Source organism: Bos indicus, chromosome 7 (assembly GCF_029378745.1).
Source record: "Bos indicus isolate NIAB-ARS_2022 breed Sahiwal x Tharparkar chromosome 7, NIAB-ARS_B.indTharparkar_mat_pri_1.0, whole genome shotgun sequence".
Lineage (NCBI taxonomy): Eukaryota > Metazoa > Chordata > Mammalia > Artiodactyla > Bovidae > Bos > Bos indicus.
Window position 1 is genome coordinate 40918771 of NC_091766.1, and position 18747 is coordinate 40937517.

An 18747-nucleotide genomic window follows, 5' to 3' on the forward strand; every position below is an offset into this window, starting at 1 on the left:
CCCATCCAAAACTATACAGAGATAATACAAACAAAAAGGAAAATTATAGGCCAATATCACTGGTAAACACAGAAAGCCTCAACAAAATACTAGCAAATTGAATTTAAAAAAATATTAAAAGGACCATTCAACATGATCAGGTGAGATTTACCCCAGTGATGCAAGAATTCTTCAATGTATTAACAAACTGAAGAATAAAAACCATGGGATTATCTTGATAGATGCAGAAAAAAGCTTTTGACAATGTTCAACTTTTTATCAAGTTTATGATAAAAAAAAATCCAGAGAGTGATCACAGAGGGAGCCTAACTCAACATAACACAGGGCATATATGACAAACATACAGCAAACATCATTCTCAATAGTGAAAAACTGAAAGCATTTCCTCACAGATCAAGAACAAGAAAAGGATGTCCACCCTCACCAATTTTAATCAACATAGTTCTGGAAGTCCTAGCCATGGCAGTCAGAGAAGAAAAAGAAATAAAAGGAATCTACATAGGAAAAGAAGTAATTATCCTTGTTTACAGATGACATGCTATTATACATAGAAATCCTAAAGACGTAACCAGAAAAGTACTAGAGATAATCAGTGCAGAAGTTTTTAATCTGCTGGCTTAAATCTATTAGTAAGTATTTTATTTCTGATGTTATTTAAAGTGAATGTTTTTTGCCAATATTATTTTCAGATAAGTTATTGTTAGGACATAACAATAGAGCAATTGGTTTTGTATGGTAAATTTTATTCTACAACATTATTCTTTTTTTTTTTTTTGATGTTGAGATTTATTTATTTTTTTCCTGGAGTATAGCTGCTTCACCATGTGTTGTTAATTTCTGCCATCCAGCAAAGTAAATAAGTTATATGTATACATATATCCAATCATTTTTAGATTTATTTCCCATTTACATCACCACAGATCACTGAGTAGAGTTCCCTATTCTATACAGTAGGTTCTCATTGGTTATCTATTTTATTCATAATACCATATGAATGTCAACCTAATCTCCCATTCATCTCACCTCTCTCCCCTTTTGGTGTCTATAAGTTTGTTCTCTATATCTGTGACTCTATTTCTACTTTGAAGACAGTGTATTTATACCATTTTTCTAGATTCCACATATAAGTGATACTATATGATATTTGGAACTCTGAGTTCAGATGCTTATATCTTTCCTTTCTCCTTTGCTTTTCACTTCTCTTCTTTTCACAGCTATTTGTAAGGCCTCCCCAGACAGCCATTTTGCTTTGTTGCATTTCTTTTCCATGGGGATGGTCTTGATCCCTGTCTCCTGTACAATGTCACGAACCTCCATCCATAGTTCATCAGGCACTCTGTCTATCAGATCTAGTCCCTTAAATCTATTTCTCACTTACACTGTATAATTATAAGGGATTTGATTTAGGTCATACCTGAATGGTCTAGTGGTTTTCCCTACTTTCTTCAATTTAAGTCTGAATTTGGCAATAAGGAGCTCATGATCTGAGCCACAGTCAGCTCCCAGTCTTGTTTTTGCTGACTGTATAGAGCTTCTCCATCTTTGGCTGCAAAGAATATAATCAATCTGATTTGGGTGTTGACCATCTGATGATGTCCATGTATACAGTCTTCTCTTGTGTTGTTGGAAGAGGGTGTTTGCTATGACAAGTGTATTCTCCTGGCAAAACTCTATTAGCCTTTGCCCCACTTCATTCCATACTGCAAGGACAAATTTGCCTGTTACTCCAGGTGTTTCTTAACTTCCTACTTTTGCATTCCAGTCCCCTATAGTGAGAAGGACATCTTTTTTGGGTATTAGTTGTAAAAGGTCTTGTAGGTCTTCATAGAACTGTTCAACTTCAGCTTCTTAAGCGTTACGGTTGGGGCATAGGCTTGGATTAGTGTGATATTGAATGGTTTGCCTTGGAAACGAACAGAGATCATTCTGTCATTTTTGAGATTGCATCCAAGTACTGCATTTTGGACTCTTTTGTTGACCATGATGGCTACTCCATTTCTTATATCCTGCCCAGAGTAGTGGATATAATGGTCATCTGAGTTAAATTCACCCATTCCAGTCCGTTTTAGTTCGCTGATCCCTAGAATGTCGACGTTCACTCTTGCCATGTCCTGTTTGACCACTTCCAATTTGCCTTGATTCATGGGCCTGACATTCCAGGTTCCTATGCAATATTGCTCTTTACAGCATCGGACCTTGCTTCTATCACCAGTAACATCCACAACTGGGTATTGCTTTTGCTTTGGCTCCATCCCTTCAGTCTTTCTGGAGTTATTTCTCCACGATGTCCAGTAGCATAATTGGGCACCTACCTACCTGGGGAGTTCCTCTTTCAGTATCCTATCATTTTACATTTTCATACTGTTCATGGGGTTCTCAAGGCAAGAATACTGAAGTGGCTTGCCATTCCCTTCTCCAGTGGATCACATTCTATCAGACCTCTCCACCATGATCCGCACATCCTGGGTGGCCCCAGACAGCATGGCTTACTTTCATTGAGTTAGACAAGGCTGTGGTTCGTGTGATCAGATTGGCTAGTTTTTTGTGATTATGGTTTTAGTGTGTCTGCCCTCTGATGCCCTCTTGCAACACCTACCATCTTACTTGGGTTTCTCTTATCTTGGAAGTGGATTATCTCTTCATGGCTGCTCCAGCAAAGTGGAGCCACTGCTCCTTACCTTGGATGAGGGGTATCTCCTCACAGCCTCTCCTCCTGACCTTGAATGTAGAGTAGCTCCTCTTGGCCTTCTTGCAAAACCACGCAGCCACTGCTCTTTGGACGTGGGGTTACTCCTCTCAGCCACCACCCCTGACCTCGGGTGTGGGGTATCTCTTCTCGGCTGCCACCCCTGACCTTGGGCATGGGGTAGCACCTCTTGGCCACTGCCCCTGACCTTGAGCGTGGGGTAGCTCCTCTTGGCTCACATCCCTGACCTCGGGCATGGGGTAGCTTGTCTTGGCCGGTGCCCCTGACCTCGGACGTGGTTAGCTCCTTTTAGCTGCTTCTGTGCCACCACAGCCTGGAATTCTCGGTCGCTGCCCCGACCTTAGGCGAGGGGTAGCTCCTCTTGGCCACACTTCTGTGTGGTCCATCACAGCCGCCATTCTAAAGATAGCCAGAGTTCCAAAGAAGAGCAAGGAGAGATAAGAAAGCCTTCCTCAGGGATCAATGCAAAGAAATAGAGAAAAACAACAGAATGGGAAAGACTAGAGATCTCTTCAAGAAAATTAGAGATACCAAGGGAACATTTCATGCAAAGATGGGCTCAATAAAGGACAGAAATGGTATGGACCTAACAGAAGCAGAAGATATTAAGAAGAGGTGGCAAGAATACACAGGAGAACTGTACAAAAAAGAGCTTCAGGACCCAGATAATCACGATGGTGTGATCACTGACCTAGAGCCAGATATCCTGGAATGTGAAGTCAAGTGGGCCTTAGGAAGCATCACTACGAACAAAACTAGTGGAGGTGATGGATACCAGTTGAGCTATTTCAAATCCTGAAAGATGATGCTGTGAAAGTGCTGCAGTCAATATGCCAGCAAATTTGGAAAACTCAGCAGTGGCCACAGGACTGGAAAAGGTCAGTTTTCATTCCAATCCCAAAGAAAGGCAATGCCAAAGAATGCTCAAACGACTGCACAGTTGCACTCATCTCACACGCTAGTAAAGTAATGCTCAAAATTCTCCAAGCCAGGCTTCAGCAATACATGAACCGTGAACTTCCTGATGTACAAGCTGGTTTTAGAAAAGGCAGAGGAACCAGAGATCAAATTGCCAACATCCACTGGATCATGGAAAAGGCAAGAAAGTTCCAAAAAAACATCTATTTCTGCTTTATTGACTACACCAAAGCCTTTGACTATGTGGATCACAATAAACTGTGGAAAATTCTGAAAGAGATAGGAATACCAGACCACCTGACGTGTCTCTTGAGAAGCCTGTATGCAGGTCAGGAAGCAACAATTAGAACCGGACATGGAACAAAATACTGGTTCCAAATAGGAAAAGGAATACATCAAGGCTGTATATTGTCACCCTGCTTATTTAACTTATATGCAGAGTACATCATGAGAAATGCTGTGCTGGAGGAAGTACAAGCTGGAATCAAGATTGCCAGGAGAAATATCAATAACCTCAGATATGCAGGTGACACCACCCTTATGGCAGAAAGTGAAGAGGAACTAAAAAACCACTTGATTAAGGTGAAAGTGGAGAGTGAAAAAGTTGGCTTAAAGCTCAACATTCAGAAAACAATGATCATGGCATCTGGTCCCATCACTTTATGGGAAATAGATGGGGAAACAGTGGAAACACTGTCAGACTTTATTTTGGGGGGCTCCAAAATCAGTGCAGATGGTGATTGCAGCCATGAAATTAAAAGGCACGTACTCCTTGGAAGGAAAGTTATGACCAACCTAGATAGCATATTGTAAAGCAGAGACATTACTTTGCCAGCAAAGGTCTGTCTAGTCAGGGCTATGGTTTTTCCTGTGGTCATGTATGGATGTGAGAGTTGGACTGTGAAGAAAGCTGCGCACCAAAGAATTGATGCTTTTGAACTGTGGTGCTGGAGAAGACTCTTGAGAGTCCCTTGGACTGCAAGGAGATCCAACTAGTCCATTCTAAAGGAGATCGGTCCTGGGTGTTCTTTGGAAGGACTGATGCTAACGCTGAAACTCCAGTACTTTGGCCACCTCATGTGAAGAGTTGAGTCATTGGAAAAGACCCTGATGCTGGGAGGGATTGGAGGCAGGAGGAGAAGGGAACGACAGAGAATGAGATGGCTGTATGGCATCACCGAGTTGATGGATTTGAGCTTGAGTGAACTCCGGAAGTTGGTGATGGACAGGGAGGCCTGGCGTGCAGCGATTAATGGGGTCACAAAGAGTTGGACACGACTGAGTGACTGAACTGAACTGAACTGATATGATATTTGTTTTTTTCTTTTGACATTTTTTCTTATGACAATCTCTAGATACACACACATCTCTGCAAGTAACACTGTTTTGCTCCTTTTTATGGCTAAGTAACATTCCATTGTATATATGTACAGAAATTTCTTTATAGATTCATCTTTTGGTGGACATTTAGTTGCTTCCATGTTCTGGGTATGGCAAATAGTGTTGAAATGAACATCGGGTGCATGTAAATTTTTTTTTTTTGGAAGCTAATTACTTACAATATTGTAGTGGTTTTTGCCATACATTGGCATGAATCAGCCATGATTGTATATATGTTCCCCATCCTGAACCCCGTCCTACCTCTCTCCCCATCCCTTCTCTCATCCCAGGGCACCAGCCCTGAACATCCAATCTCATTCATTGAACCTGGACTGGCAATCTGTTTCACGTTTGAAACTGTACACATTTCAATGCTATTCTCTCAAAACATCCCACCATTGCCTTCTCCTACAGAGTCCAAAAGTCTGTTTTTACATCTGTGTCTCTTTTGCTGTCTCGTATATAGGGTCATCATACCATCTTTCTAAATTCCATATATATACGTTAATATACTGTATTGGACTTTTTCTTTCTGACTTACTTCACTCTGTATAATAGGCTCCAGTTTCATCCACCTCATTAGAACTGATTCAAATGCATTCTTCTTAATAGCTGAGTAATATTCCATTGTGTATATGTACCACAGCTTTCTTATCCATTCGTCTGCCGATGGACATCTAGGTTGCTTCCATGTCCTGGCTATTGTAAACAGTGCTGCGATGAACATTGGGGTACACGTATCTCTGTCAATTCTGGTTTCCTCAGTGTGTATGCCCAGCAGTGGGATTGCTGGGTTGTATGGCAGTTCTATTTCCAGTTTTTTAAGGATCTCCACACTGTTCACCATAGAGGCTGTACTAGTTGTATTCCCACCAACAGTGAAAGAGGGTTCCCTTTTCTCTGCACCCTTTCCAGAACTTACTGTTTGTAGACTTTTTGATAGCAGCATTCTGACTGGGGTGAGATGGTGCCTAATTATGGTTTTGATTTGCATTTCTCTGGTAATGAGTGATATTGAGCATCTTTTCATGTATTTGTTAGCCATCTGTATGTCTTCTTTGGAGAAATGTCTGTTTAGTATTTTGGACCATTTTTTGATTGGGTCTTTTATTTTTCTGGAATTGAACTGCAGGAGTTGCTTGTATATTTTTGAGATTAATTCTTTGTCAGTTGCTTCATTTGCTATTATTTTCTCCCATTCTGATGGCTGTCTTTTCACCTTGCTTATAGTTGCCTTCATTGTGCAAAAGCTTTTAAGTTTAATTAGACATGATTAAAGACCTAATTAAATAAAATTTTTACTTTTATTTCCATTACTCTGGGAGGTGGGTCATAGAGGATCCTGCTATGATTTATGTCAGAGACTGTTTTGCCTATGTTTTACTCTAGGAGTTTTATAGTTTCTGGTTTTATGCTTAGATCTTTAATCCATTTTGAGTTTATTTTTGTGTATGGTGTTAGAAAGTGTTCTGATAAGTCACTTCAGTCGTGTCCAACTCTGTGCGACCCCATAGATGGCAGCCCACCAGCCTCCCCTGTCCCTGGGATTCTCCAGGCAAGAACACTGGAGTGGGTTGCCATTTCCTTTTCCAATGCATAAAGTGAAAAGTGAAAGTGAAGTTGCTCAGTCATGTCTGACTCTTAGCGACCCCGTGGACTGCAGCCCACCAGGCTCTTCCATCCATGGGATTTTCCAGTCCAGAGTACTGGAGTGGGGTGCCATTGCCTTCTCCAAGAAAGTGTTCTAGTTTCATTCTTTTACAAGTGGTTGACCAGTTTTCCCAGCACCACTTGTTAAAGAGATTGTCTTTTCTCCATTGTATATTCTTGCCACCTTTGTCAAAGATAAGGTGTCCATATGTGTGTGGATTTATCTCTGGGCTTTCTATTTTGTTCCATTGATCTATATTTCTGTCTTTGTGGCAGTACCATACTGTCTTGATGACTGTAGCTTTGTAGTATAGCCTGAAGTCAGGCAGGTTGATTCCTCCAGTTCCATCCTTCTTTCTCAAGATTGCTTTAACTATTCAAAGTTTTTAGTATTTCCATACAAATTGTGAAATTATTTGTTCTAGTTTTCTGAAAAATACCATTGGTAGCTTGATAGGGATTGCATTGAATCTGTAAATTGTATTGGGTAGTATACTCATTTTCACTATATTGATTCTTCCAATTCATGAACATGGTGTATTTCTCCATCTATTTGTGTTATCTTTGATCTCTTTCATCAGTGTTTTATTCCTTTCTATATATAGGTCTTTTGTTTCTTTGGGTAGACTTATTTCTACGTATTTTCTTCTTTTTGTTGCAGTGGTGAATGGAATTGTTTCTCTTAATTTCTCTTTCTGTTTTCTCATTGTTAGTGTATAGGAATGCAAGGGATTTCTTGTGTTAATTTTATATCCTGCAACTTTATTGTATTTATTGATTAGCTCTAGTAATTTTTAGGATTTTCTATGTAGAGGATTATGTTATATGCAAACAGTGAGAGTTTTACTTCTTCTTTTCCAAACTGGATTCCTTTTATTTCTTTTTCTGCTCTGATAGCTGTCACTAACACTTCCAAAACTATGTTGCATAGTAGTGGTGAGATTGGGCACCCTTGTCTTGTTCCTGACTTTAGGGGAAATGCTTTCAATTTTTCACCATTGAGGATAATGTTTGCTATGGGTTTATCATATATGGCTGTTATTATGTTGAGGTATGTTCCTACTATGCTTGCTTTCTGGAAGGTTTTTTATCATAAATGGATGTTGAATTTTGTCAAAGGCTTTCTCTGCATCTATTGAGATAATCATATGGTTTTTATCTTTCAATTTGTTAATGTGGTGTATCACATTGATTGATTTGCAGATATTGAAGAATCCTTGCACCCCTGAGATAAAGCCTACTTGGTCATGATGTATGATCTTTTGAATATGTTGTTGGATTCTGTTTGCTAGAATTTTGTTGAGGATTTTTGCATCTATGTTCATCAGTAATATTGGCCTGTAGTTTTCTTTTTTTGTGGCATCTTTGCCTGGTTTTGGTATTAGGGTGATGGTGGCCTCATAGAATGAGTTTGGGAGTTTCCCTTCTTCTGCAATTTTCTGGAAGAATTTGAGTAGGATAGGTATTAGCTATTCTCTAAATTTTGGTAGAATTCAGCTGTGAAGACGTCTGGTCCTGGGCTTTTGTTAGTTGGAAGATTTCTGATTACAGTTTCAATTTCTGTGCTTGTGATGGCTCTATTAAGATTTTCTATTTCATCCTGGTTCAGTTTTGGAAAGTTATACTTTTCTAAGAATTTGTCCATTTCTCCCAAGTTGTCTATTTTATTGGCATATATTTGCCGATAATAGTCTCTTATGATCCTTTGTATTTCTGTGTTGTCTGTTGTGATTCCTCCATTTTCATTTCTAATTTTGTTGATTTGATTCTTCTCCCTTTTTTTTTATTGATAAGTCTGGCTAATGGTTTGTCTATTTTGTTTATCTTCTCAAAGAACCAGCTTTAGCTTTGTTGATTTTTGCTATGGTCTCAATTGTTTCTTTTGCATTTATTTCTGCCCTAATTTTTATTATTTCTTGCCTTCTACTAACCCTGGGGTTCTTCATTTCTTCTTTTTCTAGTTGCTTTAGCTGTAGAGTTAGCTTATTTATTTAATTTCTCTCCTGTTTCTTGAGGTAGACTTGTATTGCTATGAACCTTCCCCTTAGCACTGCTTTTTACTGAATCCCATAGGTTTGGGATTGTTGTGTTTTCATTTGTATTCATTTCTATGCATATTTTGATTTCTTTTTTGATTTATTCTGTGATTTGTTGGTTATTCAAAAGTGCGTTGTTTAGCCTCCATATGTTTGTATTTTTAATAGTTTTTTCCCTGTAGTTGACGTCTAATCTTACCGCATTGTGATCAAAAAAGATGCTTGGGATGATTTCAATTTTTTTTAATTTACCAAAGGCTAGATTTATGGCCCAGGATGACATCTATCCTGGAGAAGGTTCCGTGTGCATTTGAGAAGAAGGTGAAATTCATTGTTTTGGGGCGATATGTCCTACAGATATCAATGAAGTCTAACTGGTCCATTGTATAATTTAGTTTGTGTTTCCTTGCTAATTATCTGTTTAGTTGATCTATCCATAGGTGTAAGTGGGGTATTAAAGTCTCCCACTATTATTGTGTTATTGTTAATTTCCCCTTTCATACTTAATGGCACCCCACTCCAGTACTCTTGCCTGGAAAATCCCATGGACGGAGGAGCCTGGTAGGCTGCAGTCCATGGGGTCGCTAAGAGTTGGACACGACTGAGTGACTTCACTTTCACTTTTCACTTTCATGCATTGGAGAAGGAAATGGCAACCCATTCCAGTGTTCTTGCCTGGAGAATCCCAAGGATTGTGGAGCCTGATGGCTGCCATCTATGGGGTCGCACAGAGTCGGACACGACTGAAGCGACTTAGCAGCAGCAGCAGCAGCAGCATTTGCCTTACATATTGGGGTGCTCCTATGTTGGGTACATATATATTTATAATTGTTATGTCTTCTTTTCAGATTGATCCTTTGATCATTATGCAGTGTCCTTCTTTGTCTCTTTTCACCGCCTTTTTTTAAACATTTAAATTTATATATTTTAATTAGAGGCTAATTACTTTAGAATATTGCATTGGTTTTGCCATACATCAACATGAATCCACCACGGGTGTACATGTGTTCCCAATCCTGAACCCCCACCACCCCCCCACCCCCGCCTCCCACCTCTCTCCCCATACCAACCCTCTGGGTCATCCCAGTGCACCAGCCCCAAGCTTCGTGTATCCTGCATAGAATCTGGACTGGTGATTCGTTTCTTATATGATTATACTTGTTTCAATGCCATTCTTCCAAATCATACCCCTCCCCCCCCCCCCCCCCCACCCCCCCCCCCCCCCCCCCCCCCCCCCCCCGCCACAGAGTCCAAAAGACTGTTCTATACATCTGTGTCTCTTTTGCTGTCTCACATACAGGGTTATCATTACCATCTTTTAAATCCCATATATATGCATTAGTATACTGTATTGGTGTTTTTCTTTCTGGCTTACTTCACTCTGTATAATAGGCTCCAGTTTCATCCACCTCATTAGAACTGATTCAAATGTATTCTTTTTAATGGCTGAGCAATATTCCATTGTGTATATGTTCCAAAGCTTTCTTATCCATTCATCTGCTGGTGGACATCTAGGTTGCTTCCATGTCCTGGCTATTATAAATAGTGCTGCAATGAACATTGGGGTATATGTGTCTCTTTCAATTCTGGTTTCCTCGGTGTGTATGCCCAGCAGTGGAATTGCTGGGTCAAAAGGCAGTTCTATTTCCAGGTTTTTAAGGAATCTCCACACTGTTCTCCATAGTGGCTGTACTAGTTTGTATTCCCACCAACAGTGTAAGAGGGTTCCCTTTTCTCCATATCCTCTCCAGCATTTATTGCTTGTAGTCTTTTGGATCACAGCCATTCTGACTGGTGTGAAATGGTACCTCATTGTGGTTTTGATAAACTACTCATTAACAACATCATGGCCTTTAATTCAAAGTCTATTTTATCTGATATGAGTATTGCTACTCCTGCTTTCTTTTGGTCTCCGTTTGCATGAAATATCTTTTTCCAGTCCTTCACTTTCAGTCTGTATGTGTCCCTTGTTTCGAGGCGAGTCTCTTGTAGACACCATATATAGGGGTCTTGTTTTTGTATCCATTCAGTCAGTCTTTGTCTTTTGGTTGGGACATTCAACCCATTTACATTTAAGGTAATTATTGATAAGTATGATCCCATTTTCATTTACTTTGTTGTTTTGGGTTTAAGCTTATGAACCTTTTCTGTATTTCCTGTCTAGAATGATCCTTTAGCCTTTGTTGAAGAGCTGGTTTGGTGGTACTGAATTCTCTCAGCTTTTGCTTGTCTGCAAAGCTTTTGATTTCTCCTTTATATTTGAATGGGATCCTTGCTGGGTACAGGTATCTGGGTTGTAGTTTTTTCTCTTTTATCACTTTAAGTATGTCCTGCCATTCCCTTCTGGCTTGAACAGTTTCTGTTGAAAGATCAGCTATTATCCTTATGGGAATCCCCTTGTGCGTTATTTGTTGTTTTTCCCTTGCTACTTTTAATATTTGTTCTTTGTGTTTGATCTTCATTAATTTGATTAATAGATGTCTTGGGGTGTTTCACCTTGGGTTTATCTTGTTTGGGACTCTCTGGGTTTCTTGGACTTGGGTAGCTGTTTCCTTCCCCATCTTAAGGAAATTTTCAACTATTATCTCCTCAAGTATTTTCTCATGGCCTTTCTTTTTGTCTTCTTCTTCTGGAACTCCTATTATTTGAATATTGGGACATTTAACATTGTCCCAGAGGTCTCTCAGGTTGTCCTCATTTCTTTTAATTCTTTTTTCTTTTTTCCTCTCTGCTTCATTTATTTCCACCTGTTTATCTTCCACCTCACTAATCCTATCCTCAGCCTCCATTATTCTACTGTTGGTTTCCTCCAGAGTGCTTTTGATCTCAATTGCATTATTCATTGTTGATGGACTCTTTTTTATTTCTTATAGATCCTTGTTAAACTTTTCTTTCATCTTCTCAATCCTTGTCTCCAGACTATTTATCTGTAACTCCATTTTGCTTTCAAGATTTTGGATTATTTTTATTATCATTATTCTGAATTCTTTTTCAGGTATACTCCCTATCTCCTCCTCTTTGGTTTGGTTTGGTGGGCTTTTATCATGTTCCTTTTCCTGCTGAATATTTATGTGACAATGAGTAGAGAGTCTCAATATATCTTTATAAATGTTCTAATTCATTTTTGTTAATTCAAACTGTACTTGAATTCTTATTATATTTCATATTTGGATAATGAAATTATAACGTATTTTGAATTCATATTAACAAGCAAAATAATTTACAAGGAAAAAGACAATTATTTTTAAAAATTACAGATTGGCAAATTAACACAGCAAATTCAAAAGACCACGATTTTTATAATCTTTTTTAACCATTCATGAAGTGAAAGTGAAAGTCTCTCAGTGTGTTCGACTCTTTGTGACCCCATGGACTATACAGCTAAGGAATTCTCCAGGCCAATATACTGGAATGAGTAACCTTTCCCTTCTCCAGGGGATCTCCCCAATCCAGGGATCATTCCAGGTCTTATGCATTGCAGGAGGATTCTTTACCAGCTGAGTCACAAGGGAAGTCCAAATAAATTTTTGAAACTGAAAGTCCCACAAAAAAAGAAAACTACAGGCCAATATCACTGATGAACATAGATGCAAAAATCCTTAACAAAATTCTAGCAACCAGAATCCAGCAACACATTAAAAAGATCATACACCATGACCAAGTGGGCTTTATCCCAGGGATGCAAGGATTCTTCAATATCTGCAAATCAATCAATGTAATACACCACATTAACAAATTGAAAAATAAAAACCATATGATTATCTCAATAGATGCAGAGAAAGCCTTTGACAAAAATCAACACCCATTTATGATAAAAACTCTCCAGAAAGCAGGAATAGAAGGAACATACCTCAACGTAATAAAAGCTTTCAATTTTTCACCATTGAGGACCCACAGCAAACATTATCCTCAATGGTGAAAAATTGAAAGCATTTCCTCTAAAGTCAGGAACAAGACAAGGGTGCCCACTTTCACCATTACTATTCAACATAGTTTTGGAAGTTTTGGCCACAGCAATCAGAGCAGAAAAAGAAATAAAAGGAATCCAAATTGGAAAAGAAGAAGTAAAACTCTCACTATTTGCAGATGACATGATCCTCTACATAGAAAACCCTAAAGACTCCACCAGAAAATTACTAGAACTAATCAATGACTATAGTAAAGTTGCAGGATATAAAATCAACACACAGAAATGCCTTGCATTCCTATACACTAATAATGAGAAAACAGAAAGAGAAATTAAGGAAACAGTTCCACTCACCATTGCAACGGAAAGAATAAAATACTTAGGAATATATCTACCTAAAGAAACTAAAGACCTATATATAGAAAACTATAAAACACTGGTGAAAGAAATCAAAGAGGACACTAATAGATGGAGAAATATACCATGTTCATGGATTGGAAGAATCAATATAGTGAAAATGAGTATACTACCCAAAGCAATTTATAGATTCAATGCAATCCCTATCAAGCTACCAACAGTATTCTTCACAGAGCTAGAACAAATAATTTCACAATTTGTATGGAAATACAAAAAACCTCGAATAGCCAAAGCGATCTTGAGAAAGAAGAATGGAACTGGAGGAATCAACCTACCTGACTTCAGGCTCTACTACAAAGCCACAGTTATCAAGACAGTATGGTACTGGCACAAAAACAGAAATATAGATCAATGGAACAAAATAGAAAGCCCAGAGATAAATCCACACACATATGGACACCTTATCTTTGACAAAGGAGGCAAGAATATACAATGGATTAAAGACAATCTCTTTAACAAGTGGTGCTGGGAAAACTGGTCAACCACTTGTAAAAGAATGAAACTAGAACACTTTCTAACACCATACACAAAAATAAACTCAAAATGGATTAAAGATCTAAACATAAGACCAGAAACTATAAAACTCCTAGAGGAGAACATAGGCAAAACACTCTCTGACGTACATCACAGCAGGATCCTCTATGACCCACCTCCCAGAATATCGGAAACAAAAGCAAAAATAAACAAATGGGACCTAATTAAACTTAAAAGCTTCTGCACATCAAAGGAAACTATCAGCAAGGTGAAAAGACAGCCTTCAGAATGGGAAAAAATAATAGCAAATGAAGCAACTGACAAACAACTAATCTCAAAAATATACAAGCAACTCCTCCAGCTCAACTCCAGAAAAATAAATGACCCAATCAAAAAATGGGCCAAAGAACTAAATAGACATTTCTCCAAAGAAGACATACAGATGACTAACAAACACATGAAAAGATGCTCAACATCACTCATTATCAGAGAAATGCAAATCAAGACCACTATGAGGTACCATTTCACACCAGTCAGAATGGCTGTGATCCAAAAGTCTACAAATAATAAATGTTGGAGAGGGTGTGGAGGAAAGGGAACCCTCTTACACTGTTGGTGGGAATGCAAACTAGTACAGCCACTATGGAGAACAGTGTGGAGATTCCTTAAAAAACTGGAAATAGAACTGCCTTACAATCCAGCAATCCCACTGCTGGGCATACACACTGAGGAAACCAGAAGGGAAAGAGACACGTGTACCCCAATGTTCATCGCAGCACTGTTTATAATAGCCAGGACATGGAAGCCACCTAGATGTCCATCAGCAGATGAATGGATAAGAAAGCTGTGGTACATATACACAATGGAGTATTACTCAGCCATTAAAAAGAATACATTTGAATCAGTTCTAATGAGGTGGATGAAACTGGAGCCTATTATACAGAGTGAAGTAAGCCAGAAAGAAAAACACCAATACAGTATACTAACGCATATATATGGAATTTAGAAAGATGATAACAATAACCCTGTGTACGAGACAGCAAAAGTGACGCTGATGTATGGAACAGTCTTATGGACTCTGTGGGAGAGGGAGAGGGTGGGAAGATTTGGGAGAATGGCATTGAAACATGTAAAATATCATGTATGAAACGAGATGCCAGTCCAGGTTCAATGCACGATACTGGATGCTTGGGGCTAGTGCACTGGGACGACCCAGAGGGATGGTATGGGGAGGGAGGAGGAAGGAGGGTTCAGGATGGGGAGCACATGTATACCTGTGATGGATTCATTTTGATATTTGGCAAAACTAATACAATTATGTAAAGTTTAAAAATAAAAAAATAAAATTAAAAAAAAAAAAAAAAAAAGAAAGTCACTCAGTTCAGTTCAGTTCAGTTCATTTCAGTCACTCACTTGTGTCCCACACTCTGTGACCCCATGAATCACAGCACGCCAGGCCTCTCTGTCCATCACCAACTCCTGGAGTTCACCCAGACTCATGTCCATCGAGTCAGCAATGCATCCAGCCGTCTCATCCTCTGTCGTCCCCTTCTCCTACTGTCCCCAGTCCCTCCCAGCGTCAGAGTCTTTTCCAATGAGTCAACTCTTCGCATGCGGTGGCCAAAGTACTGGAGTTTCAGCTTTAGCATCATTCCTTCCAAAGAAATCCCACGGCTGGTCTCCTTCAGAATGGACTCGTTGAATCTCCTTGCAGTCCAAGGGACTCTCAGGAGTCTTCTCCAACACCACAGTTCAAAAGCATCAATTCTTCAGTGCTCAGCTTTCTTCATAGCCCAACTCTCACATCCATACATGACCACAGGAAAAACCATAGCCTTGACTAGACGGACCTTTGTTGGCAAAGTAATGTCTCTGCTTTTGAATATGCTATCTATGTTGGTCATAACTTTCCTTCCAAGGAGTAAGCGTCTTTTAATTTCATGGCTGCAATCACCATCTGTGATTTTGAAGCCCCCCAAAAATAAATTCTGACACTGTTTCCCCATCTATTTCCCATGAAGTGATGGGATCAGATGCCATGATCTTTGTTTTCTGAATGTTGAGCTTTAAGCCAAATTTTTCACTCTCCTCTTACACTGTCATCAAGAGGCTTTTTAGTTCCTCTTCACTTTCTGCCATAAGGGTGGTGTCATCTGCATATCTGAGGTTATTGATATTTCTCCCAGCAATCTTGATTCCAGCTTGTGCTTCCTCCAGTCCAGACTTTCTCATGATGTACTCTGCATATAAGTTAAATAATCAGGGTGACAGTATAGAGCCTTGATGTACTCCTTTTCCTATTTGGAACCAGTCTGTTGTTCCATGTCCAGTTCTAACTGTTGCTTCCTGGCCTGCATACAGATTTCTCAAGAGGCGGGTCAGGTGGTCTGGTATTCCCATCTCTTTCAGAATTTTCCACAGTTTATTGTGATCCATACAGTCAAAGGCTTTGGCGTAGTCCAAAAAGCAGAAATAGATGTTTTTCTGGAACTCTCTTAGTTGTGTCCTATTCTTTGTCACACACACCATTCACAGGAGTGGACTCAAATATAATTATATCACATATCAGAATCAGTCCCGGTCTGAGTCAAGTTCATAAATGATTATCACAATCATAGGATGAACTTTTTGAGAAGTTACTATTATCTGAAATATAATTATTATTCATCTTTATCATAAATATTTCAACATTAAATTTGAATAGAGTAAAAATCAAATGCCTCAGACCAGAAAGCATCCTGAAAAGCTTCTGGAATTAATTAAGTGTGTAACACTTGTGATATAAATGTGATGCCTATCTGCATCTAATGTTAGAAAGAAAGCTATAAATAATGAATGCACTTTATTTTCCCCAAATTTTCAGTCTTTATGCAATATTTTTATACTTTTAAAGTTTACACTGAATGATGCTATTGTTTTTATTTTCCATGAATTCAAGGTGATTTCTTTTAAAATATACATATGTAAAAGTAAATATTCTATGTTAGACTTATCATGAGAAAATAAAGTATCCCACCGGGACATTTTCATATCTTTACATGAACTTTATGTAATGAAATAGATGGAAGTAAGTGAAATGAAAGCACTCATTTGTGTCCTACTCTTTGCAACCTCAATACTACACAGTCCATGGAATTCTCAAGGCCAGAATACTCGAATGTGTTGTCATTCCCTTCTCCAGGGGATCTTCCCAATCCAAGGATTGAACCAGGTTCTCCTGCACTGCAGGTGGATTCTTTACCAGCTGAGCTACCAGGGAATACCAATGGAAGTAAATATATTCCCAAAGTATAGTGTAGTGTTATGACTGCTATTCAGCAAATATTTTTTGGAAATATTAGAATTAGGATGCAGTCTACTATCCATTAGATAGTAGATTAGATCTGATAGACAGAATGCCTAAAGAACTATGGACAGAGGTTCGTAACATTGTACATGAGGCAGTGATCAAGAGATTTCCCAAGGACAAGAAAAGCAAAAAGTCAAAATGATTGTCTGAGGAGGCCTTAAAAATAGCTGAGGGAAGAAGAGAAGCTAAAGGCAAAGGAGAAAAGGAAAGATATACCCATTTGAATACAGAATTCCAAAGAATAGCAAAGAAAGACAAGAAAGCTTTCCTCAGTGATAAGTGCAAAGAAACAGAGGAAAACAGTAGAATGGGAAAGACTAGAGATCTTTTTTAAAAAAAATAGAGATACCAAGGGAACATTTCATGCAAAGATGGGCTCAATAAAGGACAGAAATGGTATGGACCTAAATGAAGCAATTAAGAAGAGGTGGCAAGAATACAAAGAAGAACTACACAAAAAAGATCTTCATGACACAGATAACCACGATAGTGTGATCACTTACCTAGAGCCAGACATCCTAGAATGAAAAGTTAAGTGGGTCTTACCAAGCCTCAATATGAACAAAGCTAGTGGAGGTGAGGGAATTCCAGTTGAGCTATTTCAAATCCTAAAAGATGATGCTGTCAAACTGCTGAACTCAACATGCCAGCAAATTTGGAAAAGTCAGCAGTGGCCACAGGACAGGAAAAGGTCAGTTTTCATGCCAATTGCAAAGAAAGGCAATGCCAAAGAATGTTCACATTACCACACAATTGCACTCATCTCACATGCTAGCAAAGTAATCCTCAAAACTTTCCAAGCCAGGCTTCAACAGTAAGTGAACCCAGAACTTTCAGGTGCTCAAGCTGGTTTTAGAAAAGGCAGAGGAACCAGAGGTCAAATTGCCAACATCCACTGGATCATCAAAAATGCAAGAGAGTTCCAGAAAAGCATCTACTTCTACCTTATTGACTACACCAAAGCCTTTGACTGTGTGGATCACAACAAACTGCGGAAAATTCTGGAGATGGGAATACCAGACCACCTGACCCGCCTCTTGAGAAATCTGTATGCAGGTCAGGAAGCAACAGTTAGAACTGGACATGGAACAACAGACTGGTTCCAAATGGGAAAAGGAGTATGTCAAGACTGTATATTGTCACCCTGCTTATTTAACTTTTATGCAGAGTATATAATAAGAAATGCTGGGATGGATGAAGCACAAGCTGGAATCAAGATTGCCAGGAGAAATATCAGTAACCTCAGATATGCAGATGACACCACCCTTATGGCAGAAAGGGAAGAAGAACTAAAGAGCCTCTTGATGGAATTTAAAGAGGAGAGTGAAAAAGTTGGCATAAAACAGCATTTACAAAACTAAGATCATGGCAACCGGTCCCATCATGTCATGTCAAATAGATGGGGAAACAGTGGCTGACTTTACTGTGGAGGGCTTCGAAATCACTGCAGATGGTGATAGCAGCCATAAATTTAAAAGACCCTTGCTCCTTGGAAGGAAAGTTATGACCAATCTAGACAGCATATTAAAAAACAGAGACGTTACTTTGCCAACAAAGGCCCATCTAATCAAAGCTATGGTTTTTCCAGTAGTCAGGTATGGATGTGAGAGTTGGACTGTGAAGAAGGCTGAGCACCGAAGAATTGATGCTTTTGAACTGTGGTGTTGGAAAAGACTCTTGAGAGTCCCTTGGACTGTAAGGAGATCCAACTAGTCCATTCTAAAGGATATCGGTCCTGGGTGTTCTTTGGAAGGACTGATGCTAACGCTGAAACTCCAGTACTTTGGCCACCTCATGCGAAGAGTTGACTCATTGGAAAAGACTCTGATGCTGGGAGGGATTAGGGGCAGGAGGAGAAGGGGATGACAGAGGATGAGATGGCTGGATGGCATCACCGACTCAATGGATG